The sequence below is a fragment of the Triturus cristatus genome, chromosome 6 (genome assembly GCF_964204655.1).
Source record: "Triturus cristatus chromosome 6, aTriCri1.1, whole genome shotgun sequence".
NCBI lineage: Eukaryota > Metazoa > Chordata > Amphibia > Caudata > Salamandridae > Triturus > Triturus cristatus.
The window spans coordinates 720,890,802-720,918,239 of NC_140589.1; the positions used below are offsets into that span (position 1 = coordinate 720,890,802).

The window sequence follows — 27,438 nt, forward strand, 5'->3', positions numbered from 1 at the left end:
TCCTTGGGGACTTGGCCAGCCGGCCGGGTCCCGGGTCAATTCAGCCTCCGTAGCGGGATGCCCTGATACTTCCAGCATCAGCGTCAGACGGGGCGCGGCCTTCCGGGGTTACTGGCAGCAGAGAGGGGCGGCGCTACGGCCCCTCTCACGTGACAGGAGGATGCCGGCCTCGAAGCCGGTCGCGTCACACTCCTCTCTCGGCAATTCTCCTCACCTGGGCAGCGGCGCCACAGCTCACCCGCTCCTCACAGGGAGCCCAACCACAAGCTCCTGCAAGCCGCGAACCACCTCCGGAGGATGCCAAGAGTCCCCCCCACGATATGGGGACGATGACGGTGACCAGTTCTGGTAGGGTCTTAATGAGGGAAATCGAAGTGGTGGGTGGGCCGATTTAAGGGTGCCAGTGATTCTTTGGGGCTGCTGGATTGGAGTCCAGAATCTTCCTTGTTCCTGGAAGTGGCCACAGGTGAATCCCAAGATAACGTTGCCCACCAGATCTCCAACGGCGTTCAGGGCCCGGTCACAAGGTTAGGGGTGCTGTCACCTGGATTGGAAGTTTGTGCAGGCCCTTAAGCCTGTCTGTTCCTTGTCAGGCACAACCACCTCCTCACACAGGCGCCTTACTCCTGATGCCACACAGTCCTCTTCTAAAATGGCCGCTCACCTGTCACCTCTATTTATCACCTTGGGCCTGACCTGCCAGAAGGGCCCAGAAAGTTCCGGAAACCCCCATGGCAGTCATGGTCCAGGTGCTGAGGTGACAGTTGGTGCCACCATTTTAGAATCCCACCTCCCTCATCTATTCTCCTCAGAGGAGCACCTTGCGTCTTTCCCTCACTGGGATGAGGAAGAGGCGCCCAGAACCTCTACAACAACACCTAAAAAAAATTAGGTAGACAGAAAAAATGAGAAGGGGGAAAGGGACAAAAAAATAATAAAATGAGGAGGGAACTGCCAAAGGGCTGACAGGTCTAACACGCGTCCCCCCCAGCTGAAAGTGGGGAGAGCTACCCAACCCCTTGGGAGTCCTCTTCACTAAGGCGGAAATACCTGGAGAGACCGTCAGCATTGGCGTGGTCCACTCCTGGGCGATGTTCCACCCTAAAGTCCATCCCCTGTAGGGAAATGGACCACCTCAACAGCTTGGGATTCTCGCCCCTCATTTGCATCAGCCACCTGAGGGGCCGGTGGTCGGTCTGAACCAGGAAGTGCGAGCCAAACAGGTATGGCCGCAACTTCTTCAGAGCCCACACCACCGCAAAAGCTTCCCTCTCAATTGCACTCCACCTCTGCTCCCGGGGGAGTAGTCTCCTAGATAGGAAAACCACCGGTTGGTCTAGACCCTCATCATTAAGTTGCGACAGCACTGCTCCAATACCGTGCTCCGACGCGTCCGTCTGGACAATGAACTCCTTGGCGAAGTCAGGGGCCCTAAGAACAGGTGCCGCACACATGGCCTTTTTCAAGGTGTCAAAAGCTTGTTGACATCCCTCGGTCCAGATCACCCGTCGAGGGTGCTTTTTGGAAGTGAGCTCAGTCAAGGGGGCCACGATGGTTCCGTATCCCTTGACAAAGCGTCGGTAGTAACCAGTGAGGCCCAAGAAGGCCCGAACCTCTGTCTGTGTCTTGGGGGGTTCCCAGGCCATGATGGTTTCGATCTTGGCCTGGAGGGGTTGCACCTTGCCCCGACCCACCAAGTGACCGAGGTACACTACCGACCCCTGCCCGATCTGGCACTTACTGGCCTTGATCGTCAGACCTGCCTGCTGCAAAGCCTGAAGAACGGCCTGCAGGTGACTCAGATGGTCCTCCCAGTTGCGGCTGAAGACAGCAATGTCATCCAGGTACGCAACTGAAAAGGCTTCCATTCCAGAGAGGACCTGGTTCACCAACCGCTGGAACGTAGCAGGGGCGTTCTTGAGCCCGAAGGGCATCACACAGAACTGGTAGTGACCCTCGGGTGTGGAGAAGGCTGACCTTTCCTTGGCTCCATCTGTTAGGGAAATCTGCCAGTACCCAGATGTGAGGTCAAAGGTACTGAGATATTGGGCAGCTCCCAACCGGTCAATGAGCTCATCCGCTCTCGGGATAGGATGAGCATCTGTCTTTGTCACTGAATTCAGTCCTCTGTAATCCACACAGAACCGGAGTTCTGGGGTAGTGCCCGGTGGGGCAGCTTTGGGTACCAGAACCACCGGACTGGACCAAGGACTTCCTGAAGGCTCAATTACTCCTAGCTCTAGCATCTTGGTAACCTCCTCATGGATGCTAGCCTTCACCTTATCCGACAGTCGGTAGGACTTGGACTTCACAGGTGGGCTGTCCCCTGTGTCCACATCATGGGTACACAGATGAGTCCTTCCCGGAATAAGGGAGAACAAGGAAGCAAACTGCTCCAGGACATGGCGACAGTCCTTCCGTTGTTCAGGAGTTAGTGTCGGTGAAAGGATCACTCCCTCCACCGATCCATCCTTCTCTCGGGACGCAAACAGATCGGGAAGAGGTTCACTTTCCTCTTCCTCTGACCCATCCGTCACCATCATTAACGTGACCTCGGGTCTCTCTTGGTGAGGCTTGAGGCGGTTGACATGGAGCACCCGATGGGGCTGCCTGGGGGTCTTAAGATCTACCACGTAGGTAACCTTACCCTTTTTCTCAACCACCTCAAAGGGACCTGACCAGCGATCCTGGAGGGCGCTAAGCTCTCCAGGTTCCATCACCCACACCTTCTGGCCAGGCTCCAGCTCCACCGGGTGAGCGTTTCGGTCATACCATTCCTTCATGACCGTTTGGCTGGCTTCTAGGTTTTCGGAAGCTTGCTTCCACAACCTAGCCATTTGGCTACGAAAGGCCAGCATGTAGCTCACCACATCCGTGGGAAGTTTTCTGGGAGACTTTTCCCATCCTTCCTTCACCAGGCTGAGGGGTCCACGCACAGGGTGCCCGTACAACAATTCGAAGGGGCTGAAGCCCACTCCCTTCTGTGGTACCTCCCTGTACGAAAACAGCAAACAAGGCAGGAGGATGTCCCATTTCCTCCGCAGGCTCTCGGGCAGACTCCGGATCATGCCCTTTAAGGTTTTGTTAAACCTTTCCACCAGACCATTAGTCTGGGGGTGATAAGGAGTGGAGAACCGGTAGGTAACTCCACACTCTTTCCACATAGCCCGCATGTATGCCGACATGAAGTTGGTACCTCTGTCCGACACCACTTCCTTGGGGAATCCCATCCGGGTAAAAATTCCCATAAGGGCCCGTGCCACCGCAGGTGCAGTAATGGTCCTCAGAGGGATAGCCTCTGGGTACCGTGTGGCATGATCCACCAGAACCAGGATAAACCTGTGACCGGCCGATGTTGGTGGATCCAATGGCCCGACAATGTCGATGCCCACCCTTTCAAAGGGGGTACCAACGACAGGCAGTGGTTCCAGGGGAGCTTTCAGCTTCACCCCTGTTTTCCCACTAGCTTGGCAGGTTACACACGTCCTACAAAAAGTATCGGACGTAATCCTCATTTGAGGCCAGTAAAAATGAGGGACAAGTCGAGCAAAGGTCTTGTCTTGTCCCAAGTGTCCTGCCAAGGGTATTTCGTGAGCCAGTCCTAATAGGAAGGCTCGGTAACGCTGGGGAACTACCAAGGCCCGGGATGAACCATGCACCGGAGCCTTGGGTTCACTATACAGGAGTCCCTCTTCCCAGTATATGTGGAAGTTCCCCGAATCGTTACCCGCTGCCTGGGCTTCGGCCTGCCGCCGTAAACCCTCAAGGGTAGGGCACTCTTTTTGGGCCCGACAAAACTCTTCCCTAGTAGGTCCTCCCTCCACCTGCCAGTCTGCAGGGGTAGGCAAGCCCTCCAGGGACATTACATCCCCCTCCGTAGACTCCGGGACCGCCTTGGTGGCCCCATCCACCTTTGGAGGGTCAGATGCCGGGGCAGGCTTTCCCCGTCCCCGTCTACCCTTTCCGGCAGCTGGTTGGGCCTTTGTCCCAGGCTCCAACCTCTGTGAATCCCCTCTTCGGGTGGTCACGGATCGAGTGTGGGCACACGTCCACTCAGGGGTCCCCAACATTTCCATGTGGGCCCTGAACTCAACCTCCTTCCACGCCGAGTGTTCAAGGTCGTTTCCCAACAGGCAGTCGACCGGCATGGCAGGGCTGATCGCAACTCGTAGAGGACCCACCACCCCTCCCCACTCAAAGGGAACCTGGGCCACCGGATAGTGACCCTCTCGGTTGTCAGCCATCACAACCGGGTGGACTACATTGGGGACCACCTGCTCTGGGGACACCAGCTGACTCCTTACCATAGTCATGCTGGCTCCTGTGTCCCTCAGAGCCTCCACCCTCTGGGCATTGATGGTGACCCATTGCCTATACTTAGTAGTATTCGAGGGCATCTGGGTCTTAGGAACCATCTCACAATCCCCTAAGGACACTAAGGTTAGCCCTGCCCACTCACCCCCCTTATCTAGGGGCAACTCCTCCCCGAGCACTACACTCGCCACCCCAGGGGTCTTTCCTCCAATGGGAGGGTGTGGTCTCTTGGAACACTTGGCATCCCCCTTATAGTGCCCAACCTCACCACACTCGTAACATCGGACAACCCTAGGCTGCTGACCACGGTCAGGATAAGGGGGTTTGTGGGGAACAACCTTAGAAGGGAATCCTACTCCCTTCCCCGGTGAACTCTTTTGGGGACCTTTAGAGAACTCCCTCTTTTTGTCTCCCCCCTCTGTCTTCTGGGGGGCGCCCTGTCCAGTCTTTTGGAAATTCCCTCCAGTCCCTTTTGAGGATACCCGGGTACTCACCCAGATATCCGCCTCCTCCGCAAGCTTCCTGGGATTGGTAAGCTTGCTGTCTACCAGGTGCTGACGCAGCTCTGGAAAACTTTTCTCTAGGAGGTGCTCCTTTAAAATTAAATTGTACAGTCCCTCATAGTCCTTGACATCACTGCCCTGCACCCAGCCCTCTAAGGCCTTCCTGGCATAGTCCAAGAAGTCCACCCAATTCTGAGTGGACAACTTCTGACTACCCCTAAACCTCTGCCTGAATTTTTCAGGGGTCAGTCCAAATTTCCTTACTAGGGCTACCTTCATAACAGGGTACCGGGTCTGGTCTGGCTGTTCTAGCGCTAACAAGGCATCCCTCCCCACCGGAGGCATATACCTATACAGGCCACCCCCCCACTGGGCTTCGGGGACCCCATGGGCTCTTAGTGAAACCTCATAGGCAGCCAGCCATTTTACGATATCATCCCCTATGCCATAACTAGCAACCACATCTTTGGGCAGGTAGGGCCTGGACTCTCTCGGGACTTCTCTCGGTATGCTGCCACCATTAGGACTGCTGGGGGTTCCAAGTTGAAGGGCTTTGAGCTCTAACTCTTTTAATTGAAGCTCGTGGAGGAACTTCCTCTCCTCCCTCTCCTTTTCCAACCGGGCCAGATCCATTCTAAGCTGTCTCTCTTCCCTCCGATCAACTAGGTCAGCAGAGGACAGGCTCCCCCCCGAGGCGCTACTTCCCACTCTTGATGGGGCCCTGGACCCCACGTCCATATTACCGCTCCCAGGGGGTAGAAGGACTTCCGGTTCTTCTAGGAGATCTAGTCCTGGTTCTTCTTCCCGTTTCCCGCTAGGGTGGGCCATAACCCAGGCTCTTAAACTTGCTTGGAGCTCTTTTTTCTTTGCCCCTTGTTTAAAGAATACCTCCCTTTCCTGGCAGAACTCCTTCAATTGGGCCGCTGTATACTCCTCCAGTCTACCCAATTCGAATTCCATTCTATCAGATGGGACCCCAACACAAGTAAAAAGAACTTTACTCCAGAAATGGAATATACACAGGATAATTTCAAAAATCCTCCAATTAGAAGACAGTCTGGAGAAAACTCCAGTCAAAACAATACAGTGTAGGTGGTGATGCGCGCAAAACTGCTACCAAGCGGATGCAAGCACTGATTAACGATCCCACCGCTGAGCACCAATCTGTTAGACCTACGTCTAAGAGGGTAGCTTGGCTCAGGTCACTTGGCTCAACACTCCATTTGGCTTTTCATGCCTGCATCCCACTCAGCTCGCAATCCTGCGCCACATCACTCAAAAAGAACACTACACCGATTTTTTTTGTAAAAAGTTATTGTAAACTTTATAACCTTTCTTTTCTGATCAGGGTTCAGTTTTCACTTTGACATTACAATTAAAACCAGTTCATTTCATTTACATTAGAACCTCTCTCCTTGGTCTAAGGTCAAACCTGCACAATACGGTACTAGATAAACTTGTCTTACTCTACAAGAATCCGCAATTTCACATGACAACAGTGTACCTTGTACTTGCAGAGGATATGACAATTCACTTCAAACTATACATTTCATACAATGGACTTGTAATTGCCCTTTGAGCTTTTAATCACATTTCGAATGAGCATTTAGTCCCCCCTCAAAACATTAATTCCGATGGTTCCCCTCCCAACTACACCACCTGACTCTTATTCTGCCAATCCTATCCAATCTCTGCCTTTTTAGGCGCTACCTTGGACTTCACTGTGGCTGGCAACTCATAACATTTATATTAACATGGTATTCAAACGCAAGCTGTCATGGGAGGGGAGGTGGCCTCTCCTAAACACCGAGTGGTAGGACTGTATTCCCCAATAATCAGTCTCGAGTCGAATCCAGTCACTTTCCCTCTACTATATGCCAAGAACTCAAGGAATACTAGAACACTTCTTGCCCACTGTGACGTACTCCCATGGGCCTCTGGGGACTCGCTTATCGCCCCCCCCCTTCTGCTTCTAGTGCCCGGCTTACTGTGTTTGTGCTGGTCGTCCTGCGAGTAGCTTATTCCTGAAATGAAAGATCTCGTTTCCGGGTGTCTGAACTCACGACACCTAATGGGGAAATCCTGCTGAAAGGTCGGAGGACGTCTCACTAGGCACCCCACTGAAATGAATCACCCAACGCTTACTGTCGAGAGGGTGTCCTTCGTTGTCGCTGGCCTTCCCTCGACGCTTCCTTCCGCTATGGGCCTCACTTCCTTGGGGACTTGGCCAGCCGGCCGGGTCCCGGGTCAATTCAGCCTCCGTAGCGGGATGCCCTGATACTTCCAGCATCAGCGTCAGACGGGGCGCGGCCTTCCGGGGTTACTGGCAGCAGAGAGGGGCGGCGCTACGGCCCCTCTCACGTGACAGGAGGATGCCGGCCTCGAAGCCGGTCGCGTCACACTCCTCTCTCGGCAATTCTCCTCACCTGGGCAGCGGCGCCACAGCTCACCCGCTCCTCACAGGGAGCCCAACCACAAGCTCCTGCAAGCCGCGAACCACCTCCGGAGGATGCCAAGAGTCCCCCCCACGATATGGGGACGATGACGGTGACCAGTTCTGGTAGGGTCTTAATGAGGGAAATCGAAGTGGTGGGTGGGCCGATTTAAGGGTGCCAGTGATTCTTTGGGGCTGCTGGATTGGAGTCCAGAATCTTCCTTGTTCCTGGAAGTGGCCACAGGTGAATCCCAAGATAACGTTGCCCACCAGATCTCCAACGGCGTTCAGGGCCCGGTCACAAGGTTAGGGGTGCTGTCACCTGGATTGGAAGTTTGTGCAGGCCCTTAAGCCTGTCTGTTCCTTGTCAGGCACAACCACCTCCTCACACAGGCGCCTTACTCCTGATGCCACACAGTCCTCTTCTAAAATGGCCGCTCACCTGTCACCTCTATTTATCACCTTGGGCCTGACCTGCCAGAAGGGCCCAGAAAGTTCCGGAAACCCCCATGGCAGTCATGGTCCAGGTGCTGAGGTGACAGTTGGTGCCACCATTTTAGAATCCCACCTCCCTCATCTATTCTCCTCAGAGGAGCACCTTGCGTCTTTCCCTCACTGGGATGAGGAAGAGGCGCCCAGAACCTCTACAACAACACCTAAAAAAAATTAGGTAGACAGAAAAAATGAGAAGGGGGAAAGGGACAAAAAAATAATAAAATGAGGAGGGAACTGCCAAAGGGCTGACAGGTCTAACAGCGTGCAATTGGTATCAAAGCATGCATGAGCTCAGGGGGGTGGGAGGAGGGGGTGTGTGGCCCAGCTGAGCATCATGGCAGACACATAGTCCAGGAGCTCCAAGCCCCAGTCCTATAATCAGACAACAACCTGTACCATCCAGTGGTCCCTGCCAATTAATTCCTCAGAGGGCGGTGCATGGACACTGCTGGGAGCCTTCAGGGGGGCTGCAGGTCTGGAAGAACCCCCCCCTCAACAGCGCTGAGGACTCTAGCGGTCTAGTAGAGGCAGAGGAGGCTGCGGTGGTGAGGCCTGGTGGTTGGGGAGCCGGCCCCAAAATAACCGTGCACTCTGTTGTTCCCATTGGGTGGCCCGAAGTGGTGTATGGAGGGCTATGGGCTCCCCAGTGGGGCTTACAGTGGAAGCGGGGTATGGAGGGGCGAGTGCCCAGCTGGGGAGGAGTGGCCAAGGACATCTGTCCTAGATCAGTGATGGGCCTTGGCTCTGCTCTGTGTCCGCCATTGCCATCAGTGCCACTGATGCCTCTCCGGACAACACAGGAGAATCCTGAGCAGCCAAGTACTCAGGGCGAGACCCACAAGGATGGGACCTGGGTGACCCCCGTACACGGCAAAGGCCATAATTCCTCCAGGGTCCTACTGGGGCCGTCAGTTCTCCCTGCCCCACAAAGCTGTCCCTTGGCCATAGGGTGAGCAGTCTCTATTGGTGCGGGGAGGGCGAGAATCCTTTCTCCAGGGGGCCCGGACCCAGTTGACAGAACATCGGTAGTCGATGAGCAGGAAAACGCCAATACTGACGCTTGCCAGCCCCAGTCACGCCTTCCCTACAGCAGGTCCAGGATGGTCATCAATTTGCTCAAGAGTTGGCTCTATCTCTTCGTGAAACCCAGGGGGACCATTAAGACTCCTCATTGGTCATATCTATGGTGGGGAGCTCTCGAACTTCTGCTCTTTGAATGTGGGCTCTACCTCGAAGATGACCCCCCCAAACGGCAGATGATAATATATAGACTGATTGGCTGCACCATGCAATCAGACTCTGATGAGTACCAACTTTAATGTACTACCATCGACCGCACCCAAGACAGGGCGTTCCCTTCTCTGGGCAGGGGCTTCCCCCTGCATTTACGTTGTTCTACCAGGGACCATTCTATTGGAAACACCTATATGTCTCTCTCATAATCCCGCTCCTTCCACAACCTGAACTGCATATGTTGTTTGGGCGACAGACCATTACCTTGCTGCTCGCTGTATTGCAATCTGCTTCTGTGTGTTATTTATTTGTCTCTCAACTCCATGATATTATTGATCATGTCCCTACCTCACTGCCGCCATGATGGGCTCCCCTCCTATCCCACCCTCCTCCTCCTAACCCGAGCCCTGCAGGCGACCACATTGGAACAATGGGGAGGGCTCCTCGCACTGAATCTATGACATCCAGTGCTATTCATGAATATCCGTGAGATGCACATCCCAGCCAAACTCCATCGCATTCGTACATTTCTCAGATGGAAGAGGGTACACATATTGTGCAGCTACATGGAAAATGGATCTGAGGGGAGGCCCATTCGCTGGGAGCCCTCCTCAGCCCATTACCTGAAGATTCGGATATTCCATGCTCCCCAGACCTACTTGATGGAAATTTGGGGACAGCAGTCTCCTCCATTATGTCATGCTCTCTCTTTCAGGAAGTCTCAACCCATATCAGTTGTGGGCCGTATAGTTATCGTCACAGTGGTAATACCACCCCGTCTCCACTATTACTTTATGAATCTCCCAGGTATTTTCCCCCAATCTTTCTTCTGAGACCTTCATGCCCTACTGGTGAACTTCATGGCACAATTCACAAAGACGAGTGGCCCTGCATTAGGTCCAACTCCCACCAGCCTGGGGATGCATGAGCTCAATGCTTGTGGTATGATCCAACCTGCATCAATGTGCTTCAGCAATCTTTACTGCTCCCTTGCAACCAGGGCATGGGAGGCATTCTGTACTCAAAGGTAGCAATGCCAGGCAACACTAGGAAGGATTAGTACTGTATTACAAAAGTCCACACTCCAAATCCAGTAGAAGTAGCGAACAAAGGAAACAAATATAGCACACCATAACACAACAAAACAGACATGGGTATTGGGGCTGAACAGGATGGAAGGGTGGCCATCTTGGAAGCATATTTTTGTCCTTTTTTGGTAACAGAATCTGAAATAAACCCATTTTTCTAATTACATGTCATTATGTGTTCCTGAAAATATTTTTAGAGTTTTTACAAGACAAGTCATCTTCGATTTTGTTATTTGCTGTCAGTGCACTTCCAGCGCGACCTTCAGAGCGATCGTTGGGAGCATTGTGCAGCGTGCCTCAATGGCTCAGTGCACCAATACCTGACTCCAGCTCTGCTTCTTTCCTGCCTGTCGCCCAGGCTCTGAATGTCTGCACAAAATGAGCCCGATCCTGCTAATGCACCCATCCCCAGCCTGGACCAGTCCGCATCCTCACACCCTCCGCCCGTGAGCCTAATTTCACTAACTCGGGCCAGCAGGCGGGGGCTTGAAGCAGGCGGTGTGTTTGTGGAAGGCAGCCTGCATGCCAGTCTGTCTGCAGACAGACTTTAGGCTCCTGGCTCCATGGCCCTTGAAATCTCTGAATACTGTGGCGTTCAAAGATTGTAGCCGGAGGGGTGCCTGTAACAGCCTGTTGCTGTACTTGACCGGGGTGAGAGTTTCGTGGAGCATTCCCCCATTGGCCTGAGCAGGACCTGGAGCGGGTTGATGGCTATAAGGACTGCCTGGACTACCTGAGCACTGAGAACCTGTCCCGAAGTGTTGTTAGTGGCGGCAGGGGTGGTAGGGTGATTGCTTAGTTTGCGACACGCAGGGTTGAGCCCAGGCTCACGTAAGCGGCTCTGCTCGATCAGGGTGCGGCTTGTAGGGCTGGTGTTAGCTCCCCTCTTACTCCTTCAGCCCCACTAATACGCTCTATTCCGCCATACTCCAACAGTACTATGTACAGGCTTGCTCCCGACGGCACCACCCAAACCAATTGGATGAAATACAGCCTGCAGAGGTCTCATCCTCAAGGACAACCCCAATGGGTCATAAAGTACAACAACCGCAGGGTTCATTTTTGACCTCATTGTCAGCCTCATTGTTGGCACCATCTCAAACAGACCTGACCTTGATTGTTGGCTTCTTTTCTGGCACCATTTCAGTCAGACCCACCCTAGATGAAAAACCCGGAGGCGCCAATAGCTAACCATGGCAACACCTGCCATACCGACTATACTCGTTGTCCCAAAGACTATAAGTGGTTCAAATTAAGGGGGAACACTTTAGGGACTTGGAAACTATCCCATAAGGTTTTCATTCTTAGGAAGGCAGCGGCCATGCCAAAAAGGAAGGCTCACTCAGGGAAAGTCCCGGTGAGGTCAGTAATGGGTGAGGACATAAACTTTCTGGGTGGTAACATCTGTTGGGGAAGTCTCTCATCAGCACCAAGAAACTTAAGGGCCTCTAAGCCGGTGGTGCTTCTGAGGAGACATAACTGTAGCAACAGGCAATGGGCAAGGTTATTGCAGCATACTTTACTAATCTTGAACAGGAAAATGAATAAGGAAAGCTGTCCACAGGATGACCTGTTGTTTTGTTGAGTCCATCCTCATTTGCCTCCTGCGCAGAAGAACACTCAATCGGGGTGCAAACCCCAAACAGAAGAAGACGCACACACTCATGTCTGAAGATGGGCGACCTATGTCCAACAACTGAACAGTGGCCAACATCAATCACACCTCTTCCTCAAAATGAGGGGCAAGGAGGAGCACAAAAGTATGAGGTGCTCGATCCTCAATACCCTAATCAGCAAACAAGGCAACGAAAAAAGACAGTCACTGTACAGGTTAATCAGGCATATGCTTACAAGTCAGTGGAGAGACAAGATGGCACGCTCAAATTTGGGGAGCTCCCCCTTAAACTTTGAGTCACTTGTGGACTCCATATTGTTAAAGCAAGCCACTGTATACCAAGAGCACACTGAATCTCCACAAGTGAGTTCCAATTACACACTACAAGTCGGCTCCCACAGTCAGGATAAGCTGCTAAGATCAATCAACTCAACGTTGATGGCAGCCACAAACTCTTTGTCATGGCATTTTCATTAATTGGAAGCTCAGATGGAAACCATAGAAGTAATGGCCCTCACAGTGGCAGAGATGGCCAAGAAAACCAATGACATCGACAAAAGGGTGTCAACTAACAAATTCCACTGCCCAGAGGTAATAGATAAGTGGTCCACCTTACCAAGAGTCATTTCAACAATGGTTGCCAAATTGAAATCATACCATAACCCAGTAATGCAAAACATGAGGGAGTGGAGGTTGGAATTACTATTCTCAGGGCACAGACAGTGGCTACAGAAAAGAAGCAAAGGGACAATCCCATCAAGGCAGGGGAGGTGGCAGAGACTCTGAATGTAGACTCCACCAATGGCCACCTTGCTCCCAGAAACATTTAGGCCACTAATAAACTGACTCCTCTAGCAGAGTTTAAAAAAATGTTTGTATGTAGCAGTCCAACTCGGTTCGGCAAATGAAAAGAAAAAATTGTTTTTGGATCATCTTTTTAGGTGTGCGCATGCATGTTGTGCATGCCTTCAAAATGGGGCGAGGGATCATGCCATAGTACATTTGTTAGTTTACTCTTTAGCCATGCTGCACAGCACTGGGGATGCTTTACAACATTGCTAAACAGCATTGGCAAAGCCAATAGGTCCCAAAGTAGCCACCTTTTAAATATTGTCTTGATAAATGTTAACCATTTAACAACACTAGCATAGCAATATAGCATCCATTTTATTTGGTATAGCCTATAAAAAAGGGAAAAAACAATATAAAAATAGTAATACAATCCAGAATAAGGCTTTTTACACTGTTGTATCATGAAATATTAAAACTAGAAAACAGGGAGATAACAGATATTACAGCATATTAACTATACCAGCCAATGTATTTAATATCTCATCACTAAAAGGTTGAGTAATCAACTAGCTATAAAAAATGTATGAAGATACTCTACTCTAAGACTCAGTATAAAAGCTACTTTAACTGAAATTGTAGTCAGTAATAGTTAGCAATTGAAAATCACATGACGCCAACCTTAATAACCATATACCATGAATTATATATTGTACCACAAGAAAAAGAGACATCATAGCCAAAGACAGGGTAACACAATGTGAATCATATTTTGTTTACATATTAATTTTCAATTAATTTAAAACAGTATTTTGCTAAAGGTTAACCTTTTGAAATTCAGCAGACACCAAATATTACAGTGTCCTATGAGTTATTATATGTGTATATGTGTAAAATTATATGAGTAAAACAGAGGTATGAAAATACAAATAATGACAAAATAATGCAGAACTTATTCTATTTACCTACCAAGTTCCAGCTGATGTTTTCTATTGTTTTAACCTTTAAAGGGCAGGTGAACACAAATACTGAACAACATATCTGCCAATATTTTCGGTATCTTCTCATAAAAAAGATTGACACCATTCGAGGAAGAGTGACTTAATGTAGATACATACACTCCTCACCCACCCAATGCTGAGCCATTTCAAATTGTGTATTATTCCAAATAACGAGAAGGTTGACGGCTGCATACAATGTTGTGTTACTTGAATATATGGTGTCTGAACCCACCTCTCTATGTTATCCTTCAAACCATTTTTTGAAAAATCACTGTTCGCAACTGAATGAGGAACATTTTGTCAGTTCAAAAACTTGTTATAAAGGATTTCAATTCATGAAATTGAATTAAACAAATCTGTCAACGCTTCTCCATTTTTCTTAAGAAAAATCCTTTTTGATTCTCTTCAGTAAAAACCCAAAACACACAGCTGACGCATTTACTCCTCTATTGGAACTTCTCCGTTGCTCTTAAAACAAACAATATTTATAAAATGTAATCAATTAACATTTGTATTCACAACTTACAAATTAGCAAATGGTTGTATACATAATGGGGCAGATTTAAAAGCCCCTTGCGCCACCTGTATGTCACTTTTAATATGGGAAAAAGAGACGTACTGACACATAAATTGCACTCCCTCACAGCTTTTTTCTTAATAACAGTGCGAAACCAAGTCATTTGGTATCATATTGTTTTACAACAGAAAAAGTTCTGATAACAGAGTAAAACATGTTGGCTGTGTGGTTTGGATTTGTATTGAAGAGAATCAATAAAGATTTGTTTTACGAAAAGTGGCGAAGTGTGGATGGACCTGTTTCCTTTAATTTGAAGGGACATTTAAACTAGGAATTTGCTTTTAAAGCTTGAATTAGGCATGTAGTTTACAACAATATTTTGAAGTGGAAAAAATGTGTCTCTCTCACATGCGAACAATAATGACTTTTCAGTGTGTAGTGTTTGATGCCAAATGCCATAGCAGTTTATCAACCTTTACATTTGCAATCTGCCCATAAAACTAAATTAAAAAACAAGACTATTGTAGAGAAATTTAGAAATATACTCAGTTTGCCCTCCCAGTATGAGACTAATTTGACTGAGAGTTAACTTGCATTGGACATATAAAATGTTTTATGAGTCTATTAGCCATTATATGTAGTATCCACCAAAAAGAAGGAAGTGAGAACTTGATGAATAGACAATTAATTTACAGGAACATTTTCAACTTTCCTATCCAATATAATGTCAACCCGTGGCGATACAAAGGTCCAGATGTACAAGCTATTTTCTGGATGCAAACACTCCGTTCATGAGTTTGTGATCGCTAAATGGGATGTTCCTATGTATCAATCACATTTTAGGGGTTAGTAAACTTTTGTTTCCAGGGTCTCTTTCAAATACCAAATCGATATGAGATGCATCAATATTTAGTGAAATCTGATTACGAAACTTTGAAAAAATTATTAACTCTTGAGTTGGGGTTTTAGTCATTCATTGTGATTGGAAAAAACGTTTGTTGAGAAGTAACCAATCATTTAAGAGACCTCTGCCAACTCTTAAACAAATACTTCAAAAACTGAAAACATATTTTTAGACTTATCCCCGCTTAAGGGTAAGGAAAGCAGTCTGTAGTTTTACAAAATAGCTCAACTTATTGAAAGACAATCATAGACATGGTGGTCTGCAGACCCTAGCCAGCCACCAGGCCCTTGACGGCCTCCGATACTAATGAGTCACAATTTGCTACCTATCTCATTACTATTCATCAGTTCCGAATGTTATGCATCGACCTAACATTAGATAGGTAAGTTTGTAGAATTCTGTAATAGTAACAAAAATACTGGTCCAAACAGTGTTTAGTACATCAGGCCATAAATCATACAGCAATCTACCTGTTATATTTTGTATCTCCCACCCAAAAAAGAGACCGCAGAACCAAACTTATGGTAAAATAATGCACCAGATATTCTACTTGTCATCTTAAAATACTTCAATTTCACTTGATATCTTGATTGATATCAACCCTTAGAGACTGTGGACACCACAACCTATAGTAATCATTAGTGATGACATTTGTTATCTATACACACACAAAAGGATGTGGACACTCGAAGAAGGGTAATGTAATGCACAAATATAGTATCCTTCACCCTCAATTTTAAATAGTGTGTTTTTTATGGGTAATCTCTAAAGGAGAGAGATTACCTAATGTTATATCAATGTGTACGGCAATAAATATGTTAGGTGTTTCTGTTGGTGGGCTGACTAAAGCATATCCACAAACATGAATTGTTATCACTGACCAGGCTGTGTTTAAGGTTGTTGTGCTCTTCCTACCAAAACCTGAGCTTTAGGTAGGCTCTGCTGTCCCCCTGGCTTGAATATGGCTCCCCACACAGTCACTGCCCTACATGGTGAAACATTAGATGCCTATCTATCACACTTATAATGAAAGACCACAGAAAAGAAGTCCCATTTCTAGACAAGTTTTGGGTGGAGTATTGGGAGAGACTGCAATCCTCCTCATGGGGAATTATACCATTGCCCCTCTACCTTGGACCAAAAGCAGTGCGGCTAACTCTAGATTCCCATGACAGCTCCTATCGAGTCAGGATCCAATATCTCGGCTGTGCTGGTGCAGCCAAGGGAATTTCATCTCACATGTTAGTTTCTACATATTAGATCCTGGTGCTTCTGGCCCTCAGACATGTCTTGAAGGTGATGCACATGAGTCGGTTACCTGTGACATCTTTTTCCACTTGTCTCAGTCTTTCAAGAGTCAGCACCCTTAGCCACGACCTCAGGGCCCTTCATACTGAACTCTCTTTGTCTCCCCGGTGCTTACCTTTGTGCTTTGGGATGTAAGAAACTATACTGCCACTTGTCGAACCATCTTACCCATCCTCTGCATCCTTGTCTGTATTCTATAATATGTATTTGCACGGTATTGTTGCTGGAGCCCAACGTATATGAATACTTTATATAACTCTACTCTTTCCCTACATCTATCTACTCTCTGTATGCTTTCCTTAGTCACTGCTTCATCCCTATTCTGCTGGAATCTGGCCTGTTCCTGATATCTCAGTCTAGCAACTTGTTTTGGGATGGTCATTTATTAAGTCACACACAGAGAAATGTCTGTCAGAATGTGGTGGCTGCCCTAGTCAGAACATTACATATGATGGTAAAAAACCTACTCCGGTCACTTTAGCTCCACGTGCCAAATATTTTTCTTAAAACTTTGCAGGAGCATATGTGTGTCTTGGTTAATAAACTATTTAATTTCCATTGAGGTGAGAGATGCTGCTACAAAACACTATCTGTCCAAGGACATAAAGCAGAGTAGCTCCTACCTTCAAACTGGACCTTACTAAATATATTTTCATTTCCTCTGACCTTCCCAAATGAGATAACCCCATCAAGAAGATTCAAACCCAGAACAAGTTCTTTCAAGGTGCCCTCTAAAGAGCATCCTGTTCAGAACCTCATTGTACCACTGCCTCAGATTCCAGGGAGTGATCAGGAGGATTCACTTCAGAAAACACTGTTCTCACAGGACTGAAGACTGTCCTCCCTATGTAGGTTCATAATACGAAAAAAATGCGGCCTAGCCCAACTCAGATCCTTCTTGATGATACCATACGGGTTCTCAAATAAATCAGGGTGTCCCAATTTATATGAGATATCCTTGATGTATTTAATCCATGGGATATGTAATGCCTGATCTAGTGATGAACACTGAGCAATAATTACTCAATTGAGGGCAAGCGCCGGATTACACCATAGCCTAATCCATATGAGTAATGGGTGAGTGCTAGCAGGTCACTTATATACCCCAGCCCCAGCTCTTCATGCACTATATATGCAGGTACTGTCTGTGGAACGGCCAGAAACCTTCTCACAAATATATTTTCAACTATCTGGAGGTTCCTTATATCCAAATAACCCCAGATGTCGCTGCTATAACTGGCAATCAAGGTACATTTGGCCTGATATGCTTTAGAAAGGGCCTGCACCGGTTTAGCCCCCAACCTTTTGGCAAATTGTAAGGTAGCGGCTGCAGCTTTTGGGAAAGCGTTCCTATTTTCCTTCATTTGGGGCACCCACGAGCAGTTCTTATCCAAAAGGACCTCCAGGTAGGAAAAGGTGAGTTCCCTGGTCACGTCAATACCACCACGACAGCATTTTTTCCAGTGTTTCCTGGAACCAACAACAGTTATATGCTATTTAGAATAATTGGTGCTCAGATTCAGGACACTCATAAAAGCCACAAAAGAGCTGACCACCTGTTGCAATCCTACTGCAGTCCTAAAAATTAGGACTGTGTCATCCGCATAAAGGAGGGCGGGCACTAACTGTGAGCTAGCCCTCCGGATGTCCTTGCAAACCGTACACAGCTCAGAACCCAGGCCATTGATATATAAAGTAAATAAAAACAGCACCAAGATGCAGACTTGTCTGACCCCTCTAGATCATTTAACAGCTCTAGTCTAGACAAACTCCTGCCTGGTCTTACTTCACCAAGGCAGCAAGATCCAGATGTAAATCCTGGAAAAAATTAACTATATGTCAGTCCAGCCCAATATCGATCATCATCCTCCACACTTTTGATCTATTAACTTGATGAAACACGGAGGAGAAATCCATAAAAGCCATGTGCGAAATAAATGTCTTTTTGACTGTATATTAACCGATGAGCAAATGCAGGTTCAGGTATTGGTCCAGGGTGCCTTTTCCCGTCCTGAACCCGTATTGAAGATCAGAGATAACATTATTCGGCTCTGACAATCCACTAACCTAGAGAGAATAACTTTTCTCCATGATCTTAAATGTTGAGTCTTTAAGGGATATTGGTCGGTAGCATTTAGGTTCAGTTGTAAGGCCCTTTTTAAACACAAAAAGAATTATAGCCTTAAACCAGGACTGCGGGATACCTTTCCTACAGGCAGCGTTTCCAACTTGGGTTAACATTTTCTCCCATACTAACGGTTCTGTTTTAAATAAGTCCGCAGGAACCCCATCAGGGCCTGAAGTCTACTCCTGCGGAATAGATGCAATAGCATTAATGATCTGCATCTCAGTCAGATCCAGTGTGTAAGCCCCGTGCCATTCACACTGGTCTGAAATCTGAGTCTCCACCAAATTGATATCATATATTTCCTGGAAGTGTGAGACCCAGACACCCAGAGCAAGAACACAATCCAACATATCATTTCTGGAACCCTTAAAGAATGGGCGGTTCACCACCTCCTACCGCCCACCACCCACTGTTCTTCAGGACACTTTCCTGCAGGAGGTCATCCAAGGCTAACATTTTTATTCTTTGTGCCAGTGCCAATTTATATGCGTTTCTCCTCCTTGCAACCTTGTTTCTGTCCCTGGGGTAAGACTCAGGGCCCTCATCAGGTCCCGAAAGGCCTTTGAGCAATTATGGTCAAACCATCTTTCTCCCACAACATCTACTTTACCCTCAGGCCTGCGAAGATCTTTAGCAACCTGCCCACAAATACAGTAAAAGATAGGCAAAAGCTCCTCATCACTTTTGTCATTGTTTAGACAGATACTAAAATCGTGAACACATGCACTATGGAGATTACCAGCAAGGTTTTCCGGAATAACCTTGCTCCACTTAATCGAACGACCCTGATTCTTGGTCAATATTTCCCTACCCCACCCTCCGTTGGGTGTAACTACTACCCCTACATCATAGTCTAGCTCAAGTAGAAGAAAGTAATGGTGGCTAAAATGGCTCCTTTGAATCTCAAAATGATTAATTCTATAAATCATGGCAGCGGAATAAAAAATATAATCTATGATTTAATTACATCCCCTCCCGCTAAAAGATAGGATGGTCTCCACTGCCTGATCAGTGCTAGGTCATAACATATTGCCGTCGGCTAAGATAGTCTCAAGTAGCTCCCCTTGGATGGTATGTTCAAAGTGGGTAGTGTCCGTTTTCACAGGCACAGAGTCATCACAGGTTACACAACTCAAAGAACAAAGGTGAACATTAAAGTAACCTAAAACGAGGACCGAGTATGAAAAGTTAGCTCTTCATCTAGGGTTTTAAGACTATAGTATATGTGCTCATTAGCATTAACCCTTGAAAAAGAGTTATACAAATGTATGATTACCAGTCTGGGGGCTTTCTTAATGTCTAGCCTAACTTCCAACTGGCAGTCAGAGCCAGTTACCATTAAAAAAGACCAGAATAAGCATTCCCCACTAGCTCTACCATGATTCGAAGGGATACTCGGTCCAAAGAAGGAAGAAACCCGTCCATAAAGAACGAGTTATCTGGATCCCAGGTTTCCTGGAGACCAATGATATTGTGACCACCAATAAAGTTAAGCCCCATCTCATCAACTCTTTTATTATCGATCCCTGCTATGTTCCAGCTAATTACTTTGATAGCTGTACCTGGGATTATATCGATCTTTGACTGGGAATGGACCTTCAAGTGGTCCCTGGGCTTCCCTGCCTGGTGAATCCCATACAAGTTGGATGCAGTCAGTCAATACACCAATCCAATCAGAGGTTGGAACCTTTTGAACAGAGAAATTGAATTGTTCTGAGCCCTTCTCCCCTCTCCTCCGCACCTTTTGAGTTTGACAGCCTGTCCTATCATTTGATTCCAGAGACAATTGCAGGAATAAAACCAGTGATTGTAGACATGCTTCAAAAAGGCATACTGAGAGAATTGATTTGAAGCCCATGTAATTTGCCTATTATGTGTTTACAGAAACCCAACAATAAATATCGAATTGTCCAAGACCTGAGGCAAATTAATGAGATAGTAGTGCCCTGTTGTCCTGTGGTACCGAATCCTGCCACTGTTCTTTTCCAAATTCCCTGTACTGCAGAATGGTTTACTGTCATTGTTATGTGCCAGGCTTTATTTTGCTCAAGATAGCCAATATTTGTTTTCATTTACATTCTAGCAGAAGATAACGTGGTGTTGTGTCCCTCAAGGGTCTACAAAGAGTCCATTAATTTTTAGCCAGATCTTAAAAAGAAACCTAGAATCTTTGCAAACGCCATGTGAATCTACCCTTGATCAGTAAATAGACGACTTACTAGTAGCATCAGAAACACGCGATGCTTGTAAATGCGACACCATTGCACTCTTGAATCACCTAGCAGAGAACGGACACAAAGTGTCTCTAGGGAAACTGCAGTACTGTCAAAACAAAATCCAATATCTGGAATACATTATTATGAAGGGAGTCAGAACGGTGTCACCATAGAGAGTGGAAGCAATCTTACATGTGAATCCATCACAAACACAAAAGGAAGTCAGGATGTTTTTGGGAATGGTTGACTATTGTAGACAGTGGATACCAAACTTTTCCTTGATGGCAAAACCTCTACTGAGGTTGACACACCAAGATGTATTTGATCCCCTTCCATGGGACAACAAATGTACAAACGTGTTCCTAGATCTGAGAGAGAAATTGTGTTGCACCCCAGCTCTGGGAATGCTTGGTTATACAAAATAATTTACTCTATTTTGCAGTGAGAGAGATGGGTGCGCACTCTCAGTTTTGACACAGACTCATGGTGGAGCCTGAAGGCCTGTGGCTTACTTTTATACAACACTTGATCCTGTAGCAGCAGGTCTCCCCAACTGCCTGAAGGCAGTGGCTGTGGTGAGTGCTAGTCTGGAAAAAGAGTGAGAACATAGTGATGGGTATCCTTTAACTGCCATCATCTTGCACTCTGTGGAGCAATTATTGACAAAGGCAAAAACACAATAATTTTACTCATAATAAACTTACAAGTTATGAACAGAATTTATTGACTTCTGAAAATGTTGTGATAATGCGTGTAACATGCTGAATTTGTCAACATTACTACCTGTAAATGAGAAAATTGAAAAATGTGACGAATTTGATCATGATTGCCTAAGTGTCACTGAGCTATTCACAAAACCCAGATCTGATATTAAGGATGAACCACTAAATGAGCCCGACCATGTCCTATTTGTGGATGGTTCATGAGAAGAAAAGCTGCACACGACAACCAAATCATATTGCAGCCCGTTGCATATGGGCACCTCAATAATATCCAACTGCATCCTGTGAAAAGGACCTCTTAACCTCCATATGTGACTCAGTGTTACTGTTGTCCTCCTCCCTACCTTCAACTGCTGACATGCTACAGACCTATGACAGGGATTCTCGGCCATCATCCTGATACAAGAATTGAACCAATTCTGTCTGAACAGCCTCATCATAGCATCCCTTCCTTTATCTGGGGGACCATGGATGTGACTGACATCATGGTAGCCCAGCACAAGCAGCTTGACTGCTCGAGTTCAACCCTGCACACACCATGTGTGATAGGGTCACCTCACTGCATCTAATATATGTCAGTCACCCCTAAGGCAGGCCTCCTATAGCCCATGCATTATCTTATATGTGTGTGAATATATGTGCAAGCATATATTGCCCTGTTCTAGCATTCTAAATGTAATTCTACAGCACGTGATTGGCGGTCCATCGGATAACATGTGCTGGCATATGGACATTACCTATATATCCAGCTCCATGATGGCCGGCCGATTTCTCTCATGGTTGGTGTCAAACACCATGCTTTTTAAACCTCGACATGATGGTGGTGTTGAGGTTCAACCAACATGGGTCCAGGTGGCACTTTAGACAGTGTCCACTAAGTTACCCAGTGTTCTTGTGCCTTGGCGAGCTTTTTCAAAGATTTGCTGCCAAGACAGAAGTCTGCCCTCAGCTGGGGAGTGTGTGCCACTCCTAGCAGCCAGAAACAAAGACCTGTGTGGGCAGGAGGTGACACCTCCACCCTCACAGGATGGATAGTGATTAGACTGGTGCATGGGGAGCCTCAAGGCTTCACTGGCGCCACTGGACAAAGGAATTTGTCCCCCACTCGAAGACAAACCTCCCCATGCCCTTGGTGCTGTTTTTCACCCTCAGGTGGGAAGTTAGCTATGCAGAAGGCATCCACCTCCACAAGGCTGACCACACCTCTAGGGTGTTGCAGCTGAGGTGTACAGACGAGAATGGTTTGGGCCATCTTGAATTGTGGCTACAAATCAGGTTCTGACTTGTTTTAGTGACATACACCCACATGATGTGGTCACTACTGGAGAGGATCAGCTGCTGGGCTAGATGCCCATTGACTAATACCCCCTAAATCCAGTATTTAAGGGACACCCAAGACTCCAGAACCTGAGGTTCGACGTGATAACAAGAAGAGACCTGATTCCACAACAAAGCAGGACTCCAGGAAGATAGGGGCTAAGCTCTACACCTGTTGCAGTCAACCTGCACCCCCTGTATTTCGACTTGAACAAGGCAAAAGGAAGGTTAACCCTCTGCAAACTCCAGGCATCACAGGAACTCTCTTGGGCTAGAGGAGCTAGTCCCCTGCAGTCAGTAGGCACAAACCACTAAGTCCACAACCGTGGAGTCCTATTCCCAGTGCCATCCAGCATGGCCGCTCAAAGTCCTTGGGCAGGTGGCTTCTGGGAATTGTAGTCCGGAGCCCCAGCGAGGCTCAGCTTTCTACAACATTCCCCTGGTCCTTTGGATAAAGATTTCCTCAACCAGAGTGCTTGCAGGTACCACGGCTTGTTGTTGGTTAGTCCGACTACAACCTGCTTTACTCAACGCTTCAAGAGAAGAGATTCGCCTGCACAAACTACCAACCACCCCTGTGGCTCAATCGTAAAGATCTTGCATTTGTTTTTACCCTCTCTTGGCACGCCTGCCAGCTCTTCTGACCACGGATCCTGTTCAGCACCACGGAGAGCCAAGAGCACCTCTGCACCTGAGTCCCCTGAGCCAGGTAGATCGGATCTGCCTGGAGACAGCTCTGGTCCAGGGCCAGCTCCTTGCTTAAGTTCCAAAGGGTGTTGGTCAACTCGCCCCGCAAGTACATGTTTGCTATGGTAGCCATTTCAACACAGCAATCCAGATTGACTGCTCCGTTTTACAGCTAAAGTGCACCTCTGCACCCTGCTCCCCTGAACCAGGTAAAATTGTGTTAGCTGTCTTGAACTGGTCTAGCGATTCATGAGACCTTAACTCCAAGTGGATTCCATTGAACTCACTCTCTAAGTAACCGATTGCAAATATATGTTTTTCCCACTGACCACAACATTAATGTTTTCACATTGCAAAGTACTGATTTATTTAATGCTTTAAAATTGATAACTCCGGTTATACTGTATTTATAGATTTCATTTTGGGTTCAGAAATATGTAAAAATCAGAGCTAATTTCATAAATTGGTGTCAGAATTCCCTTGAGTCCTGTCAATTACTTGTGAAATGCTTAACACGTGTTCCTCTAAGTAGCCTTTCTGCTCTTTGCCCCCTACTAGGACTAAGAAAAGGTGTACTGAGAGAGTAACCAGGGTCCATCTTTGTGTATTGTGCTTCCCCTGCCATATCACATAATACTTTCATCTTGCAACATGAGTGCAGTATTGAGCAATCTTGTCAGCATACCGATTTCCGGCAGTGACACAAGCATTTTGTTAAGCCTGCCACTCACCTGTACTCCAGTTTGTTCCTCTACTGATGCCAACTGTTCCTCAATTCCTCTGAACGCTACAGGAACGACAAGAGGAAATTCACAATTGCTGATCCTATAACACTCTGGGGGAAGAGGGATTGGAGAGACAAGAGAGTAGGAGACAGGATGCGGTTCACACTTCTATTGTAGTCAGGGATCTTGTCTCTCTAGAAGGAGGATACATAATGCAGTGGGCCTGTTCTGGAGGGTCTTGGTATTCGTGATTAACTGGTTTCAGCTATAAAAGAAATGTATTTTATTATTAATTATATCCTCTCCCTCTGGGCTCTCTATAATAGCTCTACTACATGAATATGAATATTATATCAAACCAGGTTCACAAATAATAAACCTTCTCCTTCTGATTGGTAATCTTCTATAAGAAACACTTAACTCAAGGTCCTCCAACTAGGAGTATCTATAATACAATACAATAATTTTAGCGCAGTGATCTAAACTTTTTCGTGACAAGAAAATATTCCTAAACACTAAACAGCAACATACATGGGGTGTGTATTCATTGGAAGAATAAGGATGCCAAACTAAAACATAAACAATAATAAAAGAAATATGCAGCTTTTCTCAATTATTATATGCACCAAGTAAAGCTGTATTAGAATACCATCAGTTCTATTGCTTTGTATATTCACAGTCCTCTTTTCCTGTAATTAACTGTCTTTTACATAAACAAAATTAAATTATTTGAGTTCAAGTTCTTGTTTCCAGGTGTGCTCTTGACCTTGAAGCACCTTTCAATTAAGTCTTTTTTCTTTTGGTCTTTGTAAGTAAATAACTCTAATTGCTGAGCAATACAAGAAAGTGATAATAAAACTTACTGCAATGTTCTTGAGTTAAGGAAACATGTTACTGTATGTTTTTCAGGAGTTACAAACAATATTTCTCAAGTTCTGTCTTTTCTTGTTTTGCAGGAAACCGGAAGGCGCATCAGGGAAGGAATACAGAGGGCACCAGGAACCAGACCGGAACTTGCTGCTGCAGGATAAGGAGGAAGACTGGAACTCGCGCTGGAGAAAAGACCGGAGCTCGGGCGGAGTCCGGTAAGTGTCAGGATCACCAACGAGGCGAAGCATTTCTGAGCTAACGGGCACTGTTTAAATACTCTTGCGCTCCACTTCTATTTTCCGAGCACATGTTCACGTTGCTGTCAGTTAACACGTGTTTCAATGCTGCCGGTTGATTTCTTTTGCACGTGTGTGAATGCTGACTCATTCTGCAACTGTCAAGTGCATGTTTCTTTCTGTTTACACATGTTTTACTCACACTGTGTAATTCTATTTGCATGTGTCAAGGGAACATGTACTGAGTCATCCTGGACCTTTCTGGAGGAGATTTAAAACAATGTGTTTTTACCCTGCTTCAATAATCACACCATATTAACAGCTTTACTGTATTGTACTTCAATAATTAACACCATATTTACAACTTCACTGCATTCTTGATCCAAGAGGGAATATTGTGACAATATTAAGAAATCAAGGACAAGTTCTTGCCACCTATAGCATATTTCTCCTCCTATGTGCTGTGCACTTCACGACTGCTATTTCTAGAAGCAGTTGTAATGCATCCAGCAGTCTCATGACATAATTACTGTCCCAGATCAAAGACCCAGAAGATGTCATAGATCCCCACTATGACTACCATAACTGCCCGAAGTCATAAACAACACCAAAACCACTCTGTATATCCATGTATATGGTAACTTTCAATTAGTCTGAAACACTGAAAGCTCTAGTAAGAGCAGCCAATTCAGCCACTGGGCCAAAGGTTACTTCACGCAGCCAAGAGGCTGCTCCCACACCTTCTAAGGTGCAGAAGGCATAGGCAGCTCTCAAATTTCCCCCTTCATCTTTCAAAAACAATCCGTCCATAAACAATAAATAATCGGGCTTGGCAAAGTGTTTATCCCTAATGTCAGGTCTCGGCTTGGTGTACATTTCAGTCACATCAAAGCAGTCATGTTAAACTTCCCCTATCTGTTTCAATTTCCGGCAAAGCCAACAATGTAGTTGGGTTCAAACTAGCACACCTTTTCAACATAATGTTGTCTGCTGCCAGGATCACCTGCTCGTATCATATGCGGTGGCTATTAGTCAAATGTTGTGCCTTTGTTCGAGTAAGGAGCACCTCTACTGAATGGGATACCATCATTAAAAGAGGATAGACCATTACTATGCCCTCACTCTGCTGGATGCTGACACCTACAGCTGCCACTGACTTTAGCCAACCCTGCTGCCACTAACTCAAGTGTGTCTAAGAAATAGCCCACTGGCCTTCAGGAATCACCATGTGTTTGTGTGAGCACTGAGAGAGCACACCATTCCCTCTCATTGCAATACAAGAAAAACTCCTTACTGTAATCTGCCATTCTTAAAGGCAGATGTGACAAACACTTTCTCGCAGCTCGAGGAAGGCATTAATGCTTTCATTATCCCATGGTAGCCAAATGATTCAATAAGGCAATAGTGTCTTGCTTACATGATTCATGTGACATTGACACCACTAAAAGATTGTGAATGTACTGTACAAGAACTGAGTTTCCTGGTAACGTCAATGCCTTCAGATTCTTTTTCAAGCTCTGGTTGAAAATCGAGAGGACTCTGTATACCATTGTGGAAATCGGCACCATGCCAAAATACTATTTTGGATCTGGAACACGAAGAGAAACTGTCTCTCTTCGTGCAATGGTATGGAAAAGAATGCTGGACACAAATCAACCATCATGAAACACTCAGCTTCACAGGCTATTTGGAACAATATTTTGGCAGGATTAGGTGCCACAGAACAACATGGGAAAACCATATTATTAATCTTTCTAAGGTCCTGCACAATTCTGTCCTAGCCACTAGGTTTCTGCAGGTCCATAACAGGGGAGTTAAATGGACTCTCCAAATGTCTTTCAAAATCCCTTGCTGAATCATAGACTTGAGTGCTGGAGAAATTCTAGCCACTGTTTCTTGTGAGAGAATGTATTGAGGTGTTGGGGATAATCTGTATTTGGTTGTGCACCTTTTATAAGTCCAATATCTTTGTGTGAGAAATCAGAGAATTTAGGTTTAATTGAATCTTTCAGATCGAGAGGCAGATCATCTATGGCCATTAGAGGAAACAGCCCAACATCCATCCTCTGTTTAGCCAATTTGAAATCCTCATCATGGGTCTGAAATTGAACACTCTCTGGTGTACAGTAAACTACACAATTTAATTTACATTATAAGTGTCTGCCAAAATGGTTGGTCAGACTTGAATCACATACCACAAACTGATGGTCTTCTTCAAAGGAACCTGTTTTTACTGGTGCCTTCTCCGACACAGGGTTCACAATCTGTTTGTGAGCAACACGTATAACTTGGATTTGTTTTCCGAGGTGGGGTAGGTTTGGGGCTTCCACTGTTTA

At 46.5% G+C, this 27,438-nt stretch overlaps 1 protein-coding gene across 1 annotated transcript in view; it reads right to left on the minus strand.

Annotated features, from left to right (window-relative positions):
- Positions 1 to 24,024, minus strand: part of MTRES1 (mitochondrial transcription rescue factor 1) — a 128,627-nt gene extending 104,603 nt beyond the window's left edge. Inside the window, exon 1 of the mRNA XM_085611225.1 lies at positions 24,003 to 24,024. The gene's annotated coding sequence lies outside the window, so the exon portion shown is untranslated. The remainder of the gene's footprint in view (positions 1 to 24,002) is intronic.
- Between the last annotated feature and the right edge of the window lie 3,414 nt (positions 24,025 to 27,438).